The sequence below is a fragment of the Monopterus albus genome, unplaced genomic scaffold (assembly GCF_001952655.1).
Source record: "Monopterus albus unplaced genomic scaffold, M_albus_1.0 scaffold246.1, whole genome shotgun sequence".
Lineage (NCBI taxonomy): Eukaryota > Metazoa > Chordata > Actinopteri > Synbranchiformes > Synbranchidae > Monopterus > Monopterus albus.
The window spans coordinates 618,234-631,774 of NW_018128126.1; the positions used below are offsets into that span (position 1 = coordinate 618,234).

The 13,541-nt window shown below is 39.9% G+C and overlaps 1 protein-coding gene across 3 annotated transcripts in view; it reads right to left on the reverse strand.

Moving 5' to 3' along the window:
• ubash3bb (ubiquitin associated and SH3 domain containing Bb) overlaps positions 1–13,541 on the reverse strand; it is an 82,483-nt gene that overhangs the window by 65,474 nt on the left and 3,468 nt on the right. The gene's annotated exons all lie outside the window — the stretch shown is intronic.

Genomic DNA, 13,541 nt, shown 5'->3' on the forward strand with positions numbered 1-13,541 from the left:
TGCATCTCTGTCTGGTATGGCAGAACTATTGCTACCACAAGTGCCTGCAGAGAGTGGTAAAGACTACGGAGAAAATCACCAGGACTCCACTGCCTCTCTGCAGAGCATTTACCACCGCAGGGTGGGTAGGAAAGCTGCCTCCATCCTCAAAGATCCCACCGACCCCTAGGATGGACTGTTCTTACCCCTGCCCTCCGGTCAGAGGCTCAGAAGTCTGAAATGCAGGACCTCCAGACTGAAAAACTCTTTCTTTCCGACTGCTATCAGACTCCTAAACAGCTGACTCAGGATCTACCTCATGTAATTCCATCTGTACTGTTTACATATTCATTTTGCACATGCATAATTCATAATTGCATACTCACTGCATTATTAGTATTTGCACTCCACGGCTCCCACGTAGCATATATTCTTTCTGCATTATATTGTGTTCTTGTTGTATTTTTATTTGCTCCCTTCACTTTCTGCTTTAAAGTGCCCTAGATTTGTGTTACTGCTCATCTACTTTATATTTCACATGTATTGTGTGGCATTCACGTGGACAGTAAAGTAAGAATTTCACTGTACAGGGAAACACATTTCCTAACTGTGCATATGACAAATAAACACTTTGACCTTGACCTTGACACTGATCCTATGACTGTGCTGTTGAGCTGGTACTGCTCCTACCAGGGGGAAACTGTACTCCCTTTTGGGTCCTGAAAGGAAAGCTATAGAGAAATATGTCACTGAGTCACTGGCTGCTGCTCTCATCAGGCGCTCTTGTCACCTGCAGGCACAGAATTCTTTTTTGTAGCAAAGAAAGATGGCACTGCGCAACCCTGCATAGACTACAGAGGCCTCAATGACATAACAGTAAAGAACTGTTACCCGCTACCCCTCATGTCATCTGCTTATGAGCTTCTGTGGGAGGCTAAAGTCTTCACTAAGTTAAACCTATGCAATGCCTACCACCTTGTTTGCATAAAAGAAGATGAATGAAAGACTGCTTTCAATACACCTTCAGGGGATTATGAGTGTCTTGTCATGCCTTTTGGTCTTACTAATGCACCCACTGTCTTCCAGAATCTGATTAATGATGTACTCCGGGATATGCTTAACCATTATGTTTTTGTCTATCTAGATGACATCCTTATCTTTTCCCAGTCACTAGAGGAGTATACCACCCATGTCAGTGCAGTAGTGCAGCAACTCCCTGAGAACCAACTATTCATCAAGGCTGAGAAATGAGTTCAGATCCTTGTCAGTTTCCTTCCTGGGTTTCATCGTACTCACAAGAAGAATTGAGATAGACCTGACAAGGTTGCTGCAGTCACTCAGTGGCCAAGACCCAACAACAGGAAACAGCTGCAATGATTCCTGGGGTTTTCCAACTTTTACCACAGGTTTGTGAGAAGCTATGGGTCATCTCACTTTACCCAGAAGACCCCTCATCTGGTCACCAGAAGCACATAGAACCTTTATCAACCTGAAACATCACTTCATGACTGTACCCATCTTGACCCTTCCAGACCCATCCAGATAGTTTGTGGTTGAGGTTGATACCTCTGTTGGGGTGGGGGCAATATTTTGTCTCATCGAGATGGGGGCAGTATTATTTCAAAGAGTAGTGAAAGATGACAAGATACACCCTTGTGCTTTCTCTTCCAGATGTCTCATGTCAAACTGGGATTGAGGAATGGTGCCACTGGCTGGAGGGGTCCCAACTCCCATTTGTCATATGGACAGACTATAAGAACCTAGAATATCTGCAGACCGCCAAGAGGTTGAATGCTAGACAGGCAGAATGGGCGCTAATTTTCAGCCAGTTCCATTTCACACTGTCATATCAGCCAAGTTCAAAGAACACAAACCCAAAGCCCTATCCAGGCAGCTCAGCACCCTGGAGGAGAAAAGAGGAGAACCGGACTATATTCTACCACCCTCGACTCACATCTATGTGACTAGAGTAGAAGTTGAGATGTTCTGAGGGCTCTGCTGACAAAGTCTTTGTACCTGAGTAACTCAGATCTTGTGTACTCCAGCTCTCAGACTCCTCTTATGTGACATGCCACATGGAGGTGGTTCGTACTCGCCAGGAGATCCAACAAATGTGCTGCGGGCTGCCCCGCACCAGAGATGTCTGGGAGTTTGTGATGGCTTGGTCTACCTGTGCCCAGTGCAAATCATCTTATAGAAGCCCCTAGTTCCACACACTTCATGATGTGCCTACCTCCATCCAATGGTAATATCTGCATCATGACAGTGATCGACCATTTCTCTAAAATGACTAAGATGGTACCAAGCTCCCTTCCTCCAAGGAGATGGCAGGTCTATACTGTATATTCAATGTGCCCCAACTCCACGGTTTCCTCTGTAACATCGTGCTGGACAGCAGGGCTCAATTCATCTCAGAGTTTCGGGGCAGAATTCGGTAGGCAGCTGGGCATTTCCATCAGCCTCTCTTCAAGGTTTCACCCCCAGACAACGGGCAGTCAAAAAGGTTGAACCAGGCCCTTGAAGCCAGTCTACAATGCCTATACTCTGGGGATCCCTTGACCTGGGCCCATAACCTTGTCTGGGTAGAGTATGCCCATAACTCCCTGGTCTTATCTGCCAAAGCACTATCTCCCTTTGTGGGCGTTTATGGATATCAACCCCCCCACTCTTCTCGCCTCAAGAAAGGGTGTTACAGCTCTGTAACAAAGCTAGCACCAGACTTTCACTTTTACACAAGATATTAATTTGAGGATTTATTTCATAGTTACTAATTTATTTAATACTGACTGGGCTCCAAACAAACTTGGTATTGTATTACTCTATTGCGTTGTAGCACATTACATTGAACAAATGTTTGATCCATAGTTTCTTCTTGATCAACAACGCCTGAACAGAGTTACTTTAAGCTTTGGCAGTGAAATGGCTTCTGGGTCAACTATGCCTCCAGGAAAAATGTTTACAGAGCTAAAACTCTAATCTGCTCAGAAATAAGACGAGAGTTAGCCTGCTTATTATTCATAGTGAAAATGAACTCCGGGTTTAGAGCCTTTTGTTGGTGTCTTCAGGGAAACAATAAGCAGCTTTCTCCACAACTCAATTTCTGTGTTGTTTGTGCTCCCAACTCATTAATCCTAATTAGTTCTTGCTGAAGAAAAACTACAGAAGCTCCAGCTGCCTAAACCCACAGAGACTGTTCAGTGTTCACACAGCTTATTTGCTGAACTGATTCAACTTCAATTATGCACACATATCCACACACAGATGAACTAGCACACACACAAGCATTAATAGAAAGCAAGAAAATCTCAATCATATTCCACTAGTAAAGGTTTGGGGCTGTGCTACCAGCCACTTTGGTCACTGGCTCTCATCAGCAAAAAGAACACATTCCTACTTCTGTCATCACTGTGAGGTGTGCTCAAGTACCCAGGAACAGTACTGGGCTGTGAAGCAGTTTTGCATAATGGCTAAACCGCATTACTAGTGCGCTCATCAGATGATGCACACTGGCCCCAAAGCAGATTTCCCATAGAGAGTCACTGGAGAAAGAGCAGCCGTACTCCTCAAAATGACTCTTTTTACTATCAAAATTGGATTCACTGGGTCCAGTATCATTTAGGAAGTCTAGGAGAGCTGTAGAATATATTTAATGTACTGCATTCAGGTGTGTGTGGCGAGCCAACTGGATGTCAGCCGGCTCTGCGCTAGTTTGCATGCTCTGTGGGCCCAAAAACATAAAGGTATGCAGAACATCTGTGACATTTTTATGTCCTGAATCTGGAAACGTAAAGAATTTTCTCAGACTATATACCACTGAGCAGCTTTCATAGGAAAGAACTGGGTACCGCTATCAGTTTCTGCATAATACATCCATGAGTTTGCTGCTATAAAAAATCTCCTGGTAAAATTTCCAAGGTTCATCACTGTGACCACTCTCTTTCACATTAAACTGGCATTTTATTCAGGGCAGCACAGTGGTTAGCACTGTTGCCTCACAGCAAAAAGGTTCCAGGTTCGAGCCTGGGCTGACCCAGTGCCTTTCTGTATTTCCCTGTACCTACATGGGTTTTCTCCAGGTACTCCGGCTTCCTCCCACAGTCCAAAGACATGCAGCTTAGGTTGACTGCCGACTCTCAATTGGCCCTAGAAGTGAATGTGAGTGTCTGTGGCTGTTTGTCTACATGTCAGCCCTGTGATAGACTGGCAACCTGTCCAGGGTGGACCCCGCCTCTCGCCCAATGTCAGCTGGGATTGGCTCCAGCCCCGCTGTGACCCTATTCAAGAATACACAGTATAGATAAGGGATGGATTTTATTTAGCTATTATCATCATACAGCATTAATAAGAACTGATAAGTCAAGACAATCACAAAAACAATGGACAATGCAGATTGCTGTTCTCCCCAATGAATCACATGAATCAGTTAAATGCTTGCCCCTTATCACACATTATTACTGTGCTTAAATACATTTAAATTTGCAGAAATTATGCACTGTAAATAAGTTTTTTTTTCATCCTATTACATCCTTTGGAAATATTTTTTTAAAGGCTAAAACATAGCAAAAGTATTTATTCTCAATTCTAATCATTAAATGTGGACTTTGAGGTTTTTGGATGCAAATCATAACAACAGATTAAAATGAACACGACTCACAAATTTGGCTTTTTACACAGTTCTGCTACAGTTGATAGGTTTTTGTTAATTAAAAATGCTGTTCAGGTATCGTAGGTTCTAATTGTTTAGAAATGGGTCATAGAAATGCGGTCAATAAAACTGTCCAATGATATGGTTACTGTTTGTAAAGAGAAACATTTTTCAATCTGCTGCTCTCCCATCACACTGATGGCTTTAAATATGAAGAAGCATAACAATTATCTGCCTAAAAAAATGTGAAAAAGTATGTTTATGCTATAAAAGTTCTTAATAAGCACAGACCACAGTAGGCTACTTGGTAACCCAGGTTAATAACTACAACTGTTAATAAATACATGTTCATAAATACTTATTTCATTTGAAAGAGTCAGCTTCTGTGTAACTGAGAGGAAACTTTATTCAAAATTTTAAAGCAAGTTTTTTTTTTGTTGCCTCTCTTTTCTACTTTGGCCCAAAGTATTGCTTCTTGAAAAATGTATTGAATTTATTATTAAATTATGAGCATCTTGTGTACATTATCGGGTAATTAATTGTCAAGGGTCTCTTGCAGTGATGAAAATTCTCAGTATTAGTATTGATATAGCTGCTCTTCCTGTCTAGAAACAGCACTCGTCTTTACATGTATCTAAAGATTAGCCATTGTGAAGTGTAGTCATTAAGGAGCTTATCTCCATATCAGCTGGGTCATCATAGGTCTCAAAAACCAGCAGAGACTGATGTGCTAAACCTAAACCTATGCCTTCTCTGCTGTTTTTGCAAATGTAGCATGCTGTCTGTCATTATAGTGTAGAATGAGTGCAGGTTGAACAAATAAAGACTCTCAACACTAAAATGGGAAAATGCATTGCAGTGGTCTGATATTCATACAGAATGTAAGAGTATAACCAGTATTTACTGTCTGGTTAAATAGAAACAATACTCACATCCAGTCAGGCCTGTAATTAAATGTCTCGTTAAATCTATGTTTCTCCACAATTATTTAAATCCATTCATCCTGCTGGATTACTGGGGCATAGTGGGAGGAAGTGGGTCCAAGATGAAGGACCTTCCTGTCACAAGAAGTGAATATGAGGGCAGCTGGCAGGAGCTGGAGGACACGGGCTGCTGGAGCTGCTCCAGTTGCTGTATTGGCAAAAGTACTACAGGCACAGATGGCTCAGTCATCGTTGAGCACACACATAGAAGATAGTACATGAGCACACGCATACAAGTGCTGAGCACACAGCCACCCACAGACTAAATTTATGTGAATGAACGCACACACAGACTAACACACACTCAAACTCCACATCAAATTGGGCATGAGATTTAAAGCTACATCAAATCTACTTTAGTTCCTGATCCTTTCAGCCCCGTTGTGCTCCCCTTTACAGAATAAAAAAACAGCAACTGTGTTCCCAGATTAGTTGTGTGCTTTCACATGTGTGTTAGTGTGAAGACAGAGAAAGAGAGAGAGTCGGACTGACAGACACACTACAGGGTAAGGACACATCCCTCATAGCTACCTGGACCAGAAAACATACAACAGCATGACTTCTTTCTACATGTGCCTTCAGAGCAGAAGCAGAGTCTGCTCTCTGCCCACCAGGCAGCTGCATGGTTTATCAGTTTCAGCCTGCACAGTAGGACTTACAAAACCGAGAAAGAGAAAATGAATTTTTAAAATGTGCTGGAGAGGAGCGAGAGCTGGTTCAGAGCAGGGGTAGTTTGGCAAGGTCCAAATAATCATGGCTTGAAGGCAGATATTGAAGTCTTCAGAGAGACTGCAGCTGTAGAGTGCTGAGGTTTCTTGCTGATATTTTCAGGCTAAAATGAAGCAATGAGTGTCTGGGTGGAAAAAACTTCTAGAACTTTCTTCCTATAGACAACCAGTGTACAACACTTCTACAATAAATATTTAATAAGTAACTTAAGTGCATCACAGTCATAACAGCATATCTGAATCTAGCCAACTTTATGTCCCACAAACAATTGCAAGCGATTTCAAGACTGAGTCAAGACCATGTCCAAATGGGCTGAAGACCAAGTCAAGACTGAGACCATTCTTCATACTGTCTTAGTATTGTTCAGACTCACAGGTACAGCACTGCTTTGTCCTTCTGTCTCATATGAGCCTTTCTACAATTAAGCCCCACAATCCTCTATAGCAGTCAGTTTCTGTGATAGATGCATGCAAACAAAGGAAGTGACTGTGGTCAAGTTTCACACTCAAGAAAAATTTTGAAACTTATTGAGCTAAAGTGAGTAAATATGAAATGTTCATGACTAACCTTAGTGCGTGCTGGCAAGATGACCTCACTACTTAGGAAACAGCCACATATAACCTCCACTGCTGTCACTGTCATTTTATGAACTCTTTATTTTTAGTAAAAGGATGTTCTGGTATGCAAATAAATTACAAGTTCAAAATGTAAAATGTTATTCTTGACAAAAAAACAAAATAGCATCCTGTATATGCTGTATCTTTTTTTAATCAAGATGCAACAGTTTAATCATATTATGGAACAGAAAAACAACAACAAATGTCTGTTAACAGCTATACAGCTGGAAAGAAATAAGGCTTCTTCACCCACTGGCATTACTGCTGCCCATATAGATAAATAACAATACTATGGGCTTCCAAGAAAACCATAAAATTAGACCGATAAAAAAAACAGAACAATTAATGCTGCTGACTTGATATGAAATGCGACTAGTTTAACCTTTGCATCCATTGTCAATATGACAATGATTGCCCAAAGACAAGACACTGTAGCCAATCACTGTGACACACTGAGAGTCTGGTATTAGTCAGCACAGTAGACTGTATTGTCTAATGACATCTGAAAGGTAAGGGGCTGTACATATCTTAAAAGTAGTGTTATTTGTCATCAGCCAGCCAGAGAGAAACCCAAAGCTGCATGAAAATAAGCCTTAGTCTTGGGGTGACGGATTCTATGAGACATTATGCTGCTCTGAGCTTTGGGGAAATCCCAGCAGGGTTAACTTAGCAATAAAATACTGAATTAAATTCAAGGTTATGCTAATACTGGAGTAGTTAATAGCCTTGTTAGTAGTAGAAATAGATAGAAAAATAGGCAGAGAATACACTTGATTCAATGGATTATTGATTTGATAAAGACCTACTTGAGCACCTGAGGACAAGTAGGTCTTATAGCCATAATTGAGTAGATACTGTAGCTAGTGACACAACAGTAACTCTATAACAATATCAATACAGCTAAAACTAGTCGCTATAACTTGGAGCTTAGATTTTTGCCCTGTGGTTTTTTTTATAGTTGGAAAAATGTGTAGTAAACCTGCCTCACCCTGCTTTGCAATTATACATCGTGGCTAAACAGAAATGAATAATATTATATAAAGTATTTAAAGCACTGAAATCCCAAGATTTCAATAGAGTAAATACTGCCTCAAAACACCAGAAGCCATCTTCATCATCATCTTCAATATATTAGCAACCTACTGGCCTTATTTGAATCAGTCCTCAAAAATCACTATTATGCAAACCCTGATGCTAACTGACTGGTACACTTGCCCTTTTGTGCTGATTATGTAGCCTCTGTCATGATCAGTGCCTTGGGCCACAAGCCGCCACTGACAGAGAGCTGCTGTTTCCAGCAGTCAAATGTTTAAAGAAATCAGCTATGAACAAGAACGAGACGAATTCTGTTGACATCTAACACTGTGGTGACAGAAATCAAGCACAAAGTGCTACAGACAATACTTTAAACTGCCTATTAATAAAGCAGTAGAAGAAGGTTTTAAATCAAATATAATTAGTGCAACCTATTCTTTTCTGTTTAATGACACGACAATAACATTTGTTAGTGGGTAATTTTAATGCAAGCCCGCCTGCACCCTAGCAGCTGCACTACCTTGAATTTCATTTAACCACGAAGAGATACTTGAATGGAGACAAAGGCCTCATAATCTGATAGTGCTGTCTGTTTCCCTGCATCCGGACAGAGCTTCAAATGAACCATGATATGATCACTGAGCGGCAGTGGAAGTGCACCAGTGAACAGCAGCAGCTATATCCAGACAGTGATGGACCTCTCCTATTTCAGGAAGGAGATTAATGACATTTTTATGACCTTGTTAGAGGCTCCCTACTGAGGCAGACATATCATGATGACACATCATATATAATGCTAGGTATATCGTTTTGATTTTACAGTTATCCTCAAATGGTAACAAGGAGCTGGAACCAATTTGAGAAGGCAGAATGGGAGCAAACCTTCAGAAAAATCTCAAGTTCATCTGCATTTCAAGGATACTGGGTTAAAAAAAAAAACAAAAAGGGGGATGACTCAATAATTCACAAGAGTTACTAATTCCATGGTGTTGGAGAGTTCCCACAGCTGGGATATACTGTATACAGCTCTTAGAGATGTAACAGACTTGCACCCACATACTGTATGTAGACATTTCCCTTTCCTCCTTCAAACTTGTAAATATGTAACCTTAGAGCTGTGCCACACAAAAAAAAACATTCCATGTTAACATCTGCTGTAAAATGGGAGAAAAGACACAGTGAAAATGTGTAGTGTAAATATGGCACCGAAAAATGCAAATATGGCAAAATGTAATAAATATGTGACACAATTTTTGATTGCACATCTGGAGCCCAGATGATACAAAAGTTGTGCATTACAAGTATAATAATAATTTTTAAAAACACTTTATCTACAGAGGAAGCGAGTGGGTGTCCATCTGAAGGAATACAAGCACTTAAATCTTACTTTATAAATTGACAACAGTTGTTTGTAAACCTGAGAAAAGTAACAAAGGATTATCAAATAAGGCAAAACTTTAACTGAATCCATCAATAAACTAAACAGCACTCAGAGAGTGCAAACCTCCACCAAGGGCAACTCAGTTTCTCCATAATGCCATAAAAGCAAAATTCCCATGGCAGGTTGACCCTCACAATATGTTTGCTTGACTATGGAAACTTACTGCTGGAATTTGGACTGACACTGATATCATTAGTTTGAAAGTTATAAAAAAAAGACAGACATGATTTGTTGGTTTAGAGGTAAAAGGGGACTTCAGTGAGCTCTAACTTTATAATAAAACTATACTAGCACATCCATAGACTGTACTGCATACTGCTGTAGCATCACTGTGTACACTTTTTAACAGCAGCCAAAGCATTTTAGATAGCAAGCGAATGCTAACAAAGCTAGCTAGCCAATAAAACTTAAGGTAAGTCTGCACATGTGGAACAGATACACACACTGGTTTAATCAATCCAGCTGTCTACACAGACCATGTAATGGCTTGCATTTTGTTTGTGCTATATCCATGCAAACCTCACCTTAAGTGTATTATTACACTCTAAGTCTATGTGCATAGCTACAGTGATTGTGTGTTGTACTCTGAACACTTTCAAAAGGAGGGTGGTCCAAAGCTCAGTACTGTGCCTGAACCCCTTTTGTGTAGACACACCGAGCAGTAACTGCTACTACGCTATTGCAGTACTATGACTTCTATGCACACATGGGGCTCAGACCACCATTGCAGGTGCATTGCAATTTTCCTGAAAAGCACACAGGATGGGAAGTGAGAGCAGGCACCAACCAAACTGAAATAAATTCTTAAATCCACAACTGATGTGCTGGAATTCGCTGTGAATAATTTATTGTGAAATTATCTGTATTGTGAAATGCGTGCTACCATTTAGAAAGATTATTTTTAAATAACATAAATAAACTAGTTTTCAGTATGTGACTATAGATATGAATATGGTCAAACAGGATACACCCAGAGGGGATCCGCTCCAATGTTTGGGAATCCTAATCAGCATTAAAAAATATTACATATAGGCACACAAAGTAACACACAAAGCAGCTCATGAGTCAAGATAAATAACAAACACCCTGCAGGCATCTCCATTAATCCTGTTACACAGCACGTAAAGTCAGTCCGACCTCACTGTGCACTGCTGTCACTGTTCAGTTACAGTTTCACACAGACATACCAATTGTTACTACCACGAGGATATATGTTGGGTCTGTTCTGACATTTTATGATGTTTTGATTAAAAGCAGCTATAGATGGAGATAAAGTGGGAGACACATCTAATGGTTGCACGCTCTGGTGGACAACAGTCAGTTTCACCACAAACACAGTGATTACAACATGATTTTATGTGTTATTTTAAAAGCAACCAAACATTTATAAAGGTACTACTTAACTGAGAAAATATATCATTTCAGGGCCTTTAAGAGTGAAAACTGAAACCAAATCAACTTCAGCATTCAAGAATTTTATTTGCCATTTATGCATAAACACACAGTCTAGGCATATAGGAGTTCTTGTGCAGGGCTCTCCTGGAGTCAAGTAAAGAGTTTAAAGCCAAAAGAACGAACACTTAGTCTAAATATAAGATCACCCAAGAATACAAAATACAAAAAACAAGAATACCCAAGAATACAAAATAGTTGATAAAATTGGAATAAGATAGCAGGTAAAATGGGGAGTTTCAAATATTGCACATGGTGGAATTGTATATGGTATCCTACTTAGTATGGTAATGAGGGGTTATTGCACAGGTTTTTCACATTTTGTATTTGCCATCAGTCTTACTGCAGCAGGGAAAAAGCTGTTGTAAAATCTTGTTCTGTGTGTGATCATACTGCCTGCTCTGCTCTGCCTGAGGTTGTAGGTGCAGTTTTTGTGTCTGAGCAGAGTGTGAGCTGGGTGGAGTGGGTCTCTGATTATGTTCTCTGCTCTTTTGCGACAGCGCTGTGTCAGTAGACACTCACCCTCCCATTCTGACCACCTGTGGTCTTTCAGCCAGGAAGTCCAAAATCCAGTTACAGGTGGGAGTTGGGGCACCGAGGTCTGCCATCTTCCCAATCAGCCTACCTGGGCGAATGGTGTTTAATGCAGAACTGTAATCCAGGAAGAGCATCCTAACATATGTCCCCGCTGCTGTCCAGGTGTTTCAGGGTATGGAATAAAGCCAGAGCCACCGCGTCATCCACTGATCTATTGGGGCGGTAGGCAAACTAGAGGGGGTCTACAGTGTCCGGGACCATGTGGTTAATGTGTGTGAGGACCAGTTTCTCTAAGCACTTCATGTCGACTGATAGCTCATGATGGCATAACTTTTTGTTCTGTGCCGACAAGCAGAAATGTTTAAGCAGTCCTGTCAGGCTATTCTTGTAAAATCAAGCATGACTCTGCTTGTTTCATGTATAATTGATCATTACATTAAGAGTTAGATGACATGCACAAGACTGCCATGTACTAAGTCAGAGAGATTCACCTTGTGACTTGCTGGAAGCTGTTTCTCTCCAGAGATAAGCTTAATGGCTGCGATCGATTTTGTTTTCAGAGTGATTTCACTTGGAGTCAGTGTACAGCAGACCTAAAGCCAATTCTGGTTCCAAGATGATGAAAATATCAACTCTTAATGATATCATCCTAGATTTCTTTTAATTTTCAGAATAATGTGCTGTGACCAACTTTATTACTGTGCTCCTTTGATATAAGATTGTGGATTTGACAAGGCTGTTTGTGAAATTCGCATATGATGTTTAAATAGGATTAGGGATGGGCATTTTTGAGCTACACTAATGAAACCAATTTAAGTTGATTATTTGATTAGTTGTGATGTCGCCAATGTTCTTTTTTCCGGTCTTTTGCTGTCACGACTGTTTAGGTACTGTAGGTCCAGTCATTGTTCATCTTTTCACTTTGCTGCTGAAGGTCAACATTTTTTGTGGTGATGTTGTGAATGACCCCTCATCATACTGACAAAACTGTGGGCAAAACCATAGCTAACCACAAAGTGAGCAATCGACTTTATCATCCAGTTGAGTAAAATAATGCCACATTTCACGCTGAAGTTTGTTTTTCTAAATCTGCTGTCATAGTTCCTGTCTGTTCTCCACATAAATGTGAGCAGCACACAGGCAGAAACAGTGTCATAAACTTTAGTTCCACCTCTATATGATGCAAAAAAAATAAATGTTGCCAAAAAATTATCCAAAATTTCAACAAAAAAAAAAAAAAAAAAAAACTGAAATCAGCCAAAAGATACATTTATCTTTGCATTGTCAGCAAGGATGATTTACAAAATCATCACTGTGTTAAATCAGAATCTTTTTTGTTTGGAACATTGTTTTTTGTTTGCAATTCTTCTTTAGAGTCATCACTGATTTTATGCACATTTATTGTTCTGTACTTTGAATCTCGTATGTTACGTTGTCATAAATATATCTTTTTTTTTTTTTTTTATAAGGCAACCTGGTATTGTAATTCTTTCTGTGGTACTTCACAGTATTTTTAAGAAACTGTATATTTACTGTAAATGATTTACTTACAGTACATCTGGGCTGCCAGTTTTTGTTCAAAATTTGAACAACCAAAAACTCTACTGATCTCTATTGGTCTGTGTCTTAGCTAACACAAAATGGAGGAAACTAGTGAGTCGTGTTGATAATCATGACACCAAACCATCTGAGAAGCAGTGCATGGAAACAGTTTAGGTTTGACACCTAAGATGGAAAAATATGAGTAAAGGTGAAGCTGCTTGCTGCCTTACAGTATTGGTCATTTATCAGTCTGTCTAAAATTAAGAATCGCAAATAAATGGAAAGTCAATTCTACAAAGCTTTTTAAGATTAAACAACATAGTTTATTTTAGAATTAGTTCCCACCAATTCCAAGTAAATTAAACTTTGTTTAAACTTGATTTTTGAAACCCTGACAGTTGGCAGCCTTTCTATTAATTACATTCTTATTGACAAAGAAGCCTGATGTTGAACTGGTGAAATGAGCTACTCGATCTTTCACTTGTTAGGTATTTTTAGTCAGATAGATATTGGATAGATACTTTATGTATTAGAAATGTTTAGTGGAGATAGGATGTCTAGTTAGACTGTTAAATGCTTAG